Source organism: Syngnathus scovelli, unplaced genomic scaffold (genome assembly GCF_024217435.2).
Source record: "Syngnathus scovelli strain Florida unplaced genomic scaffold, RoL_Ssco_1.2 HiC_scaffold_209, whole genome shotgun sequence".
In the NCBI taxonomy this organism is placed as follows: Eukaryota; Metazoa; Chordata; class Actinopteri; order Syngnathiformes; family Syngnathidae; genus Syngnathus; species Syngnathus scovelli.
In genome coordinates, this window is record NW_026061304.1 from 18,314 (window position 1) to 30,000 (window position 11,687).

An 11,687-nucleotide genomic window follows, 5' to 3' on the forward strand; every position below is an offset into this window, starting at 1 on the left:
CTGAATAATTTCTAAGTGCCAACGGCTCAACCGCCGTAAAGTGTCCGCCTCGGCCGGTTCTCCCGGTCGGCCCGAACGAGCGAAAATTCGGCCTCTTTCCCTGGAGGTCCGGAACATTTTGGCGAATATTTTCTAAGTGCCAACGGGTGCTCCGCCGTAAAGTGTCCGCCTCGGCTGGTTCCCCCGGTCGGCCAGAACAAGTGAAAATTCGGCCTCTTCCCCTGGAGGTCCGGAACATTTTGGCGAATATTTCCTAAGTGCCAACGGCTGTTCCGCCGTAAAGAGTCCGACTCGGCTGGTTCCCGATGTCGGCCAGAACAAGTGAAAAATCGGCCTCTTCCCCTGGAAGTCCGGCCGAGTTAAGGCAAATATTTCCTAAGTGCCAACGGCTGTTCCGCCGTAAAGGGTCCGACTCGGCTGGTTCCCGATGTCGGCCAGAACAAGTGAAAAATCGGCCTCTTCCCCTGGAAGTCCGGCCGAGTTAAGGCAAATATTTCCTAAGTGCCAACGGCTGCTCCGCCGTAAAGCGTCCGACTCGGCTGGTTCCCGATGTCGGCCAGAATAAGTGGAAATTCGGCCTCTTCCCCTGGAGGTCCGTTCAAGATTAACGAATATTTTCTAAGTGCCAACGGCTGCTCCGCCGAAAAGCGTCCGACTCGGCTGGTTCCCGATGTCGGCCAGAACAAGTGAAAATTCGGCCTCTTCCCCTGGAGGTCAGTTGAAGTTTAACGAATATTTTCTAAGTGCCAACGGCTGTTCCGCCGTAAAGAGTCCGACTCGGCTGGTTCCCGATGTCGGCCAGAACAAGTGAAAATTCGGCCTCTTCCCCTGGAGGTCAGTTGAAGTTTAACGAATATTTTCTAAGTGCCAACGGCTGTTCCGCCGTAAAGAGTCCGACTCGGCTGGTTCCCGATGTCGGCCAGAACAAGTGAAAATTCGGCCTCTTCCCCTGGAAGTCCGGCCGAGTTAAGGCAAATATTTCCCAAGTGCCAACGGCTGTTCCGCCGTAAAGGGTCCGACTCGGCTGGTTCCCGATGTCGGCCAGAACAAGTGAAAAATCGGCCTCTTCCCCTGGAAGTCCGGCCAAGTTCGGCGAATATTTCCTAAGTGCCAACGGCTGTTCCGCCGTAAAGAGTCCGACTCGGCTGGTTCCCGATGTCGGCCAGAACAAGTGAAAATTCGGCCTCTTCCCCTGGAAGTCCGGCCGAGTTAAGGCAAATATTTCCTAAGTGCCAACGGCTGTTCCGCCGTAAAGAGTCCGACTCGGCTGGTTCCCGATGTCGGCCAGAACAAGTGAAAAATCGGCCTCTTCCCCTGGAAGTCCGGCCAAGTTCGGCGAATATTTCCTAAGTGCCAACGGCTGTTCCGCCGTAAAGAGTCCGACTCGGCTGGTTCCCGATGTCGGCCAGAACAAGTGAAAATCCGGCCTCTTCCCCTGGAAGTCCGGCCGAGTTAAGGCAAATATTTCCTAAGTGCCAACGGCTGTTCCGCCGTAAAGAGTCCGACTCGGCTGGTTCCCGATGTCGGCCAGAACAAGTGAAAATCCGGCCTCTTCCCCTGGAAGTCCGGCCGAGTTAAGGCGAATATTTCCTAAGTGCCAACGGCTGCTCAGCCTTAAAGTGTCCGACTCGGCTGGTTCCCGATGTCGGCCAGAACAAGTGAAAATCCGGCCTCTTCCCCTGGAAGTCCGGCCGAGTTAAGGCGAATATTTCCTAAGTGCCAACGGCTGCTCAGCCTTAAAGTGTCCGACTCGGCCGGTTCCCGATGTCGGCCAGAACAAGTGAAAATCCGGCCTCTTCCCCTGGAAGTCCGGCCGAGTTAAGGCAAATATTTCCTAAGTGCCAACGGCTGTTCCGCCGTAAAGGGTCCGACTCGGCTGGTTCCCGATGTCGGCCAGAACAAGTGAAAAATCGGCCTCTTCCCCTGGAGGTCCGGAACATTTTGGCGAATATTTCCTAAGTGCCAACGGCTGTTCCGCCGTAAAGTGTCCGCCTCGGCTGGTTCCCGATGTCGGCCAGAACAAGTGAAAATCCGGCCTCTTCCCCTGGAGGTCCGGAACATTTTGGCAAATATTTCCTAAGTGCCAACGGCTGCTCCGCCGTAAAGTGTCCGACTCGGCCGGTTCCCCCGGTCGTCCAGAACAAGTGAAAATCCGGCCTCTTCCCCTGGAAGTCCGGCCGAGTTAAGGCAAATATTTCCTAAGTGCCAACGGCTGCTCAGCCTTAAAGTGTCCGACTCGGCTGGTTCCCGATGTCGGCCAGAACAAGTGAAAATCCGGCCTCTTCCCCTGGAAGTCCGGCCGAGTTAAGGCGAATATTTCCTAAGTGCCAACGGCTGCTCAGCCTTAAAGTGTCCGACTCGGCTGGTTCCCGATGTCGGCCAGAACAAGTGAATATTCGGCCTCTTCCCCTGGAGGTCCGGAACATTTTGGCAAATATTTCCTAAGTGCCAACGGCTGCTCCGCCGTAAAGTGTCCGACTCGGCTGGTTCCCGATGTCGGCCAGAACAAGTGAAAATCCGGCCTCTTCCCCTGGAAGTCCGGCCAAGTTCGGCGAATATTTCCTAAGTGCCAACGGCTGTTCCGCCGTAAAGAGTCCGACTCGGCTGGTTCCCGATGTCGGCCAGAACAAGTGAATATTCGGCCTCTTCCCCTGGAGGTCCGTTCAAGATTAACGAATATTTTCTAAGTGCCAACGGCTGCTCCGCCGTAAAGCGTCCGACTCGGCTGGTTCCCGATGTCGGCCAGAACAAGTGAATATTCGGCCTCTTCCCCTGGAGGTCCGTTCAAGATTAACGAATATTTTCTAAGTGCCAACGGCTGCTCCGCCGTAAAGCGTCCGACTCGGCTGGTTCCCGATGTCGGCCAGAACAAGTGAAAATTCGGCCTCTTCCCCTGGAGGTCAGTTGAAGTTTAACGAATATTTTCTAAGTGCCAACGGCTGCTCCGCCGTAAAGCGTCCGACTCGGCTGGTTCCCGATGTCGGCCAGAACAAGTGAAAATTCGGCCTCTTCCCCTGGAGGTCAGTTGAAGTTTAACGAATATTTTCAAAGTGCCAACGGCTGCTCCGCCGTAAAGCGTCCGACTCGGCTGGTTCCCGATGTCGGCCAGAACAAGTGAAAATTCGGCCTCTTCCCCTGGAGGTCCGTTCAAGATTAACGAATATTTTCTAAGTGCCAACGGCTCTTGCGCCGAAAAGCGTCCGCCTCGTCTGGTTCCCGCGGTCGGACACAAAATGTGTCAATTCGGCCTCTCTGAGGTACCAGGGGTAGGCTTTATGTACTTGGTCCCCCCACTTAGTGTACTCATCACTTTACCCCCCTTTCGCAAAATATAGTCGGCACGTATGTGCAGAACTGTTTATTTTCATTTTAAAAATTGTCTAAGTGCCAGCGGAAGCTGTCACACGAACTGTCCTAGCTACCACGGTGCCCATCCCGGGCAGTGACGGCAAAAGGCCGATGTGTGTTTATGGAAGTCTGAATAATTTCTAAGTGCCAACGGCTCAACCGCCGTAAAGTGTCCGCCTCGGCTGGTTCTCCCGGTCGGCCCGAACGAGCGAAAATTCGGCCTCTTCCCCTGGAGGTCCGGAACATTTTGGCGAATATTTTCAAAGTGCCAACGGCTGCTCCGCCGTAAAGTGTCCGCCTCGGCTGGTTCCCCCGGTCGGCCAGAACAAGTGAAAATTCGGCCTCTTCCCCTGGAGGTCCGGAACATTTTGGCGAATATTTTCAAAGTGCCAACGGCTGCTCCGCCGTAAAGTGTCCGCCTCGGCTGGTTCCCCCGGTCGGCCAGAACAAGTGAAAATTCGGCCTCTTCCCCTGGAGGTCCGGAACATTTTGGCGAATATTTCCTAAGTGCCAACGGCTGCTCCGCCGTAAAGTGTCCGACTCGGCTGGTTCCCCCGGTCGGCCAGAACAAGTGAAAAATCGGCCTCTTCCCCTGGAAGTCCGGCCGAGTTAAGGCAAATATTTCCTAAGTGCCAACGGCTGCTCAGCCTTAAAGGGTCCGACTCGGCTGGTTCCCGATGTCGGCCAGAACAAGTGAAAATTCGGCCTCTTCCCCTGGAAGTCCGGCCGAGTTAAGGCAAATATTTCCTAAGTGCCAACGGCTGCTCCGCCGTAAAGCGTCCGACTCGGCTGGTTCCCGATGTCGGCCAGAACAAGTGAAAATTCGGCCTCTTCCCCTGGAGGTCCGTTCAAGATTAACGAATATTTCCTAAGTGCCAACGGCTGTTCCGCCGTAAAGAGTCCGACTCGGCTGGTTCCCGATGTCGGCCAGAACAAGTGAAAAATCGGCCTCTTCCCCTGGAAGTCCGGCCGAGTTCGGCGAATATTTCCTAAGTGCCAACGGCTGTTCCGCCGTAAAGAGTCCGACTCGGCTGGTTCCCGATGTCGGCCAGAACAAGTGAAAATCCGGCCTCTTCCCCTGGAAGTCCGGCCGAGTTAAGGCAAATATTTCCTAAGTGCCAACGGCTGTTCCGCCGTAAAGGGTCCGACTCGGCTGGTTCCCGATGTCGGCCAGAACAAGTGAAAAATCGGCCTCTTCCCCTGGAAGTCCGGCCGAGTTCGGCGAATATTTCCTAAGTGCCAACGGCTGTTCCGCCGTAAAGAGTCCGACTCGGCTGGTTCCCGATGTCGGCCAGAACAAGTGAAAATCCGGCCTCTTCCCCTGGAAGTCCGGCCGAGTTAAGGCAAATATTTCCTAAGTGCCAACGGCTGTTCCGCCGTAAAGAGTCCGACTCGGCTGGTTCCCGATGTCGGCCAGAACAAGTGAAAAATCGGCCTCTTCCCCTGGAAGTCCGGCCGAGTTCGGCGAATATTTCCTAAGTGCCAACGGCTGTTCCGCCGTAAAGAGTCCGACTCGGCTGGTTCCCGATGTCGGCCAGAACAAGTGAAAATCCGGCCTCTTCCCCTGGAAGTCCGGCCGAGTTAAGGCAAATATTTCCTAAGTGCCAACGGCTGTTCCGCCGTAAAGGGTCCGACTCGGCTGGTTCCCGATGTCGGCCAGAACAAGTGAAAAATCGGCCTCTTCCCCTGGAAGTCCGGCCGAGTTCGGCGAATATTTCCTAAGTGCCAACGGCTGTTCCGCCGTAAAGAGTCCGACTCGGCTGGTTCCCGATGTCGGCCAGAACAAGTGAAAATCCGGCCTCTTCCCCTGGAAGTCCGGCCGAGTTAAGGCGAATATTTCCTAAGTGCCAACGGCTGTTCCGCCGTAAAGGGTCCGACTCGGCTGGTTCCCGATGTCGGCCAGAACAAGTGAAAAATCGGCCTCTTCCCCTGGAAGTCCGGCCGAGTTCGGCGAATATTTCCTAAGTGCCAACGGCTGTTCCGCCGTAAAGAGTCCGACTCGGCTGGTTCCCGATGTCGGCCAGAACAAGTGAAAATCCGGCCTCTTCCCCTGGAAGTCCGGCCGAGTTAAGGCGAATATTTCCTAAGTGCCAACGGCTGTTCCGCCGTAAAGGGTCCGACTCGGCTGGTTCCCGATGTCGGCCAGAACAAGTGAAAAATCGGCCTCTTCCCCTGGAAGTCCGGCCGAGTTCGGCGAATATTTCCTAAGTGCCAACGGCTGTTCCGCCGTAAAGAGTCCGACTCGGCTGGTTCCCGATGTCGGCCAGAACAAGTGAAAATCCGGCCTCTTCCCCTGGAAGTCCGGCCGAGTTAAGGCGAATATTTCCTAAGTGCCAACGGCTGCTCAGCCTTAAAGTGTCCGACTCGGCTGGTTCCCGATGTCGGCCCGAACGAGCGAAAATTCGGCCTCTTCCCCTGGAGGTCCGGAACATTTTGGCGAATATTTCCTAAGTGCCAACGGCTGCTCCGCCGTAAAGTGTCCGACTCGGCTGGTTCCCGATGTCGGCCAGAACAAGTGAAAATCCGGCCTCTTCCCCTGGAAGTCCGGCCAAGTTCGGCGAATATTTCCTAAGTGCCAACGGCTGCTCCGCCGTAAAGAGACCGACTCGGCTGGTTCCCGATGTCGGCCAGAACAAGTGAAAATTCGGCCTCTTCCCCTGGAGGTCAGTTGAAGTTTAACGAATATTTCCTAAGTGCCAACGGCTGCTCCGCCGTAAAGTGTCCGACTCGGCTGGTTCCCGATGTCGGCCAGAACAAGTGAATATTCGGCCTCTTCCCCTGGAGGTCCGGAACATTTTGGCAAATATTTCCTAAGTGCCAACGGCTGCTCCGCCGTAAAGAGTCCGACTCGGCTGGTTCCCGATGTCGGCCAGAACAAGTGAAAAATCGGCCTCTTCCCCTGGAAGTCCGGCCGAGTTCGGCGAATATTTCCTAAGTGCCAACGGCTGTTCCGCCGTAAAGAGTCCGACTCGGCTGGTTCCCGATGTCGGCCAGAACAAGTGAAAATTCGGCCTCTTCCCCTGGAGGTCCGTTCAAGATTAACGAATATTTTCTAAGTGCCAACGGCTGCTCCGCCGTAAAGCGTCCGACTCGGCTGGTTCCCGATGTCGGCCAGAACAAGTGAAAATTCGGCCTCTTCCCCTGGAAGTCCGGCCGAGTTAAGGCAAATATTTCCTAAGTGCCAACGGCTGCTCAGCCTTTAAGTGTCCGACTCGGCTGGTTCCCGATGTCGGCCAGAACAAGTGAAAATCCGGCCTCTTCCCCTGGAAGTCCGGCCGAGTTAAGGCAAATATTTCCTAAGTGCCAACGGCTGCTCAGCCGTAAAGGGTCCGACTTGGCTGGTTCCCGATGTCGGCCAGAACAAGTGAAAATTCGGCCTCTTCCCCTGGAGGTCAGTTGAAGTTTAACGAATATTTTCTAAGTGCCAACGGCTGCTCCGCCGTAAAGTGTCCGCCTCGGCCGGTTCACCCAGTCGGCCAGAACAAGTGAAAATTTGGCCTCTTCCCCTGGAGGTCCGGAACATTTTGGCGAATATTTTCTAAGTGCCAACGGCTGCTCCGCCGTAAAGCGTCCGACTCGGCTGGTTCCCGATGTCGGCCAGAACAAGTGACAATTCGGCCTCTTCCCCTGGAGGTCCTTTCAAGTTTAACGAATATTTTCTAAGTGCCAACGGCTGCTCCGCCTTAAAGCGTCCGACTCGGCTGGTTCCCGATGTCGGCCAGAACAGGTGAAAATTCGGCCTCTTCCCCTGGAGGTCCGTTCAAGTTTGGCGAATATTTTCTAAGTGCCAACGGCTGCTCCGCCTTAAAGTGTCCGACTCGGCTGGTTCCCGATGTCGGGCAGAACAAGTGACAATTCGGCCTCTTCCCCTGGAAGTCCGGCCGAGTTTGGCGAATATTTTCTAAGTGCCAACGGCTGCTCCGCCGTAAAGAGTCCGACTCGGCTGGTTCCCGATGTCGGCCAGAAAAAGTGACAATTCGGCCTCTTCCCCTGGAGGTCCTTTGAAGTTTAGCGAATATTTTCTAAGTGCCAACGGCTCTTGCGCCGAAAAGCGTCCGCCTCGGCTGGTTCCCGCGGTCGGCCGTAATAGGCGAAAATTCGGCCTCTTCCCCTGGAGCGACCTCCAAATTTGGGCGAAATTTTTTCTAAGTGCCTAAAGGTACCAGGGGTTGGGGTACCAGGGGTGCATTACCAACTGGTCTTTTGTCAACCCATGTACTTTTTCTAGAGTACATGGGTTGGTCCCCCCACTTAGTGTACTCATCACTTTACCCCCCTTTCGCAAAATATAGTCAGAACGAGCATGGGGGACGCAATTGTTTTCCATGCAAATCAATTGGGCCTGGTCCGAGCGCTGGTAACGGCCGCCAGCAAGCGTCCCCTGCTCGGATAGCAGAACTGAAGAAGGCACGGCACTTCCAGAGAGAGAGAGAGAAAATTTTCTAAGTGCCACATTTCTCAAAAATTTTCAAAGTGCCACATCTCTCAAAAAATTTCTAAGTGCCACATCTCTCAAAAAATTTCTAAGTGCCACATCTCTGAAAAAATTTCTAAGTGCCACATCTCTGAAAAACTTTCTAAGTGCCACATCTCTGAAAAATTTTCTAAGTGCCACAGCACGGCTGTGAAATATTCAAAGTCCTACAGGCATTGGCAGAATCCGCGGACGGCCGTCTGCTCCCGGCGGCCGCCGCGAAGCTACTACCCCCTCCCGGGGACGGCTGTCTGCTCCCGGCAGCCGTCCTTACCCCCCTCCCCCGTTTGCACCGCCTGAAGTTAGACCCGCCTTGGTAGGGCCCCCACCGGCCCCGGCTCGCCGGCGTTGGGTGGACGGTTCCTGCCCACTTGCGGGTCCCGGTCGCTTGGCAACCGACCGGGGAGGACCAGCCGCCTCCTTAAACACAGGCTGGAAGGGAAATCCGATCAAGCTACGGAGGACCGGCCGCCTCCATAAACTCAGGCCGGAAGGGAAATCCAATCAAGCTACGGAGGACCGGCCGCCTCCATAAACACAGGCCGGAAGGGAAATCCAATCAAGCTACGGAGGACCGGCCGCCTCCATAAACTCAGGCCGGAAGGGAAATCCGATCAAGTTACGGAGGACCGGTCGCCTCCCTAAACACAGGCCGGGCAAAAATCCACGAATGGCCCGTCAAGGGTAGAAGGTCATCCAAGGAAGGAGGTACCGGCCGCCTCCTTAAACACAGGCCGGGCAAAAATCTGCGAATGGCCCGTCAAGGGTAGTAGGTCATCCAAGAAAGGGGGGTACCGGCCGCCTCTATTAACAGGCCGGGCAAAAATCTGCGAATGGGCCCGTCAAGGGTAGTGGGTCATCCAAGGAAGGAGGTACCGGCCGCCTCCTTAAACACAGGCCGGGCAAAAATCTGCGAATGGCCCGTCAAGGGTAGTAGGTCATCCAAGAAAGGGGGTACCGGCCGCCTCTATTAACAGGCCGGGCAAAAATCTGCGAATGGGCCCGTCAAGGGTAGTGGGTCATCCAAGGAAGGAGGTACCGGCCGCCTCCTTAAACACAGGCCGGGCAAAAATCTGCGAATGGCCCGTCAAGGGTAGTAGGTCATCCAAGAAAGGGGGTACCGGCCGCCTCTATTAACAGGCCGGGCAAAAATCTGCGAATGGGCCCGTCAAGGGTAGTGGGTCATCCAAGGAAGGAGGTACCGGCCGCCTCCTTAAACACAGGCCGGGCAAAAATCTGCGAACGGTCCGTCAAGGATTCTGGCTCATCCAAGAAAGGGGGGTACCGGCCGCCTTACTAACAGGCCGGAGTACAGGGGGCGAAAGGCTGTCGATGGGGAAGGATCGGGGCCACGGCTAATCTAGCGATGCCCGCGTCGGGCGGTCACTCCGACGAATGAGCGGGGCCGAATCCGGCGCGAGGCGGCCTTCAGGCACGTGGTTCGAGACGACCTCACCCGGCTCTAGCCCGGAGGATCGGAGGCAACGGCCGTCTCCTTAAGCTAAGGCCGGACGAAAATCTGCGGATGCGGTCCATCCAAGGCAGACGGAGGTACCGGCCGCCTCGGTAAACAAAGCCCGGGCAAAAATCTGCGAATGGTCCGTCAAGGATTCTGGCTCATCCAAGGTGGGGGTACCGGCCGCCTCTATTAACAGGCCGGAGTACAGGGGGCGAAAGGCTGTCGATGGGGAAGGATCGGGGCCACGGCTAATCTAGCGATGCCCGCGTCGGGCGGTCACTCCGACGAATGAGCGGGGCCGAATCCGGCGTAGGCGGCCTTCAGGCACGTGGTTCGAGACGACCTCACCCGGCTCTAGCCCGGAGGATCGGAGGCAACGGCCGTCTCCTTAAGCTAAGGCCGGACGAAAATCTGCGGATGCGGTCCATCCAAGGCAGACGGAGGTACCGGCCGCCTCGGTAAATAAAGCCCGGGCAAAAATCTGCGAACGGCCCGTCAAGGGTTCTGTCTCATCCAAGAAAGGGGTACCGGCCGCCTCAGAGGCCGGAGCGAAGGGGGCGAAAGGCTGTCGATGGGGAAGGATCGGGGCCACGGCTAATCTAGCGATGCCCGCGTCGGGCGGTCACTCCGACGAATGAGCGGGGCCGAATCCGGCGTAGGCGGCCTTCAGGCACGTGGTTCGAGACGACCTCACCCGGCTCTAGCCCGGAGCGAATATCATCTCCAAGGTGTGGAGGCAACGGCCGTCTCCTTAAGCTAAGGCCGGACGAAAATCTGCGGATGCGGTCCATCCAAGGCAGACGGAGGTACCGGCCGCCTCGGTAAATAAAGCCCGGGCAAAAATCTGCGAACGGCCCGTCAAGGGTTCTGTCTCATCCAAGAAAGGGGTACCGGCCGCCTCAGAGGCCGGAGCGAAGGGGGCGAAAGGCTGTCGATGGGGAAGGATCGGGGCCACGGCTAATCTAGCGATGCCCGCGTCGGGCGGTCACTCCGACGAATGAGCGGGGCCGAATCCGGCGTAGGCGGCCTTCAGGCACGTGGTTCGAGACGACCTCACCCGGCTCTAGCCCGGAGCGAATATCATCTCCAAGGTGTGGAGGCAACGGCCGTCTCCTTAAGCTAAGGCCGGACGAAAATCTGCGGATGCGGTCCATCCAAGGCAGACGGAGGTACCGGCCGCCTCGGTAAACAGAGGCCGGGCGAAAATCTGCGAATGGTCCGTTAAGGATTCTCTCTCATCCAAGGAAGGGGTACCGGCCGCCTCTATTAACAGGCCGGAGCACAGGGGGCGAAAGGCTGTCGATGGGGAAGGATCGGGGCCACGGCTAATCTAGCGATGCCCGCGTCGGGCGGTCACTCCGACGAATGAGCGGGGCCGAATCCGGCGCGAGGCGGCCTTCAGGCACGTGGTTCGAGACGACCTCACCCGGCTCTAGCCCGGAGCGAAAAAAACACTCTTATAACCTGACCGACATGCGCCCATGACCCGCCTTGGTAGGGCCCCCACCGGCCCCGGCTACCGCCGGCGTTGGGTGGACGGTTCCTCCCCACTTGCGGGTCGCACTCCAGCGCTACGGCCGCCGCGCGAGCGCGCGCCCCGCGCCGCCCGCGCAGGCCTAGCGCGAACCGTACGGCAGCGAAACCGAGACGCCCCGGCTCAACCTCACCCAGAGGCCATCCACGGAGGCCGAGCGCGCGATCCGACTTGCGGCACGCCACGTGGGCGTCCGCCGGCCGCGCCGGTCGACCGCGAAACCGATTTCTCAAAGACCACGCCCGAGTCCCAACCTCCGCACATATCCGCACACGCCTTCCCGACCACCGCGAAGCGGGAGGCGTCTATCGTGGCCGCCGGGGCGTATGACCCCTCCGCGTGAGGCGTGCGGGCTCGGGGGGGCCGCAACGACCGAGTCTGACTCGGACGGGGCGCAGCTTCCCTCCCGGTCGCAGCATCCAGCGCCGAACGCGCGACGTCACCAGCCCCCCGGAACGGTTCGTCGGGAGCGCGGCAATGGCCCACATCTCACCTCGCCAGCCGGCCGCAGCGGGCCGCGCCGAACCGAGTCTGACTCGGGGTGCGCACAGTCCCGTCTGGGTCACGGAGGCGACGAGCTGTGACCGCCACCGTCGCCCCTTCGTCCTTCCGGATCCCCCCAGCGCCGGCAAAACTCCGCATCCTGGCCGCATCGCGTGACCGGGCGGGCCGCAACGACCGAGTCTGACTCGGACGGGGCGCAGCTTCCCGCCTCGGGCCATCGCAAAGCGTGCCTCGCGCGGGCAAAGTCGCCGGCGCAGCGCCGCGCCCCTCGACAAGAGCGAGCCTCAGCCGGGCCGCGACGACCGAGTCTGACTCGGACGGAGCGCAGCTTCCCGCCTGGGTTACCGCTAGTCGCCGGGCCGACGGCG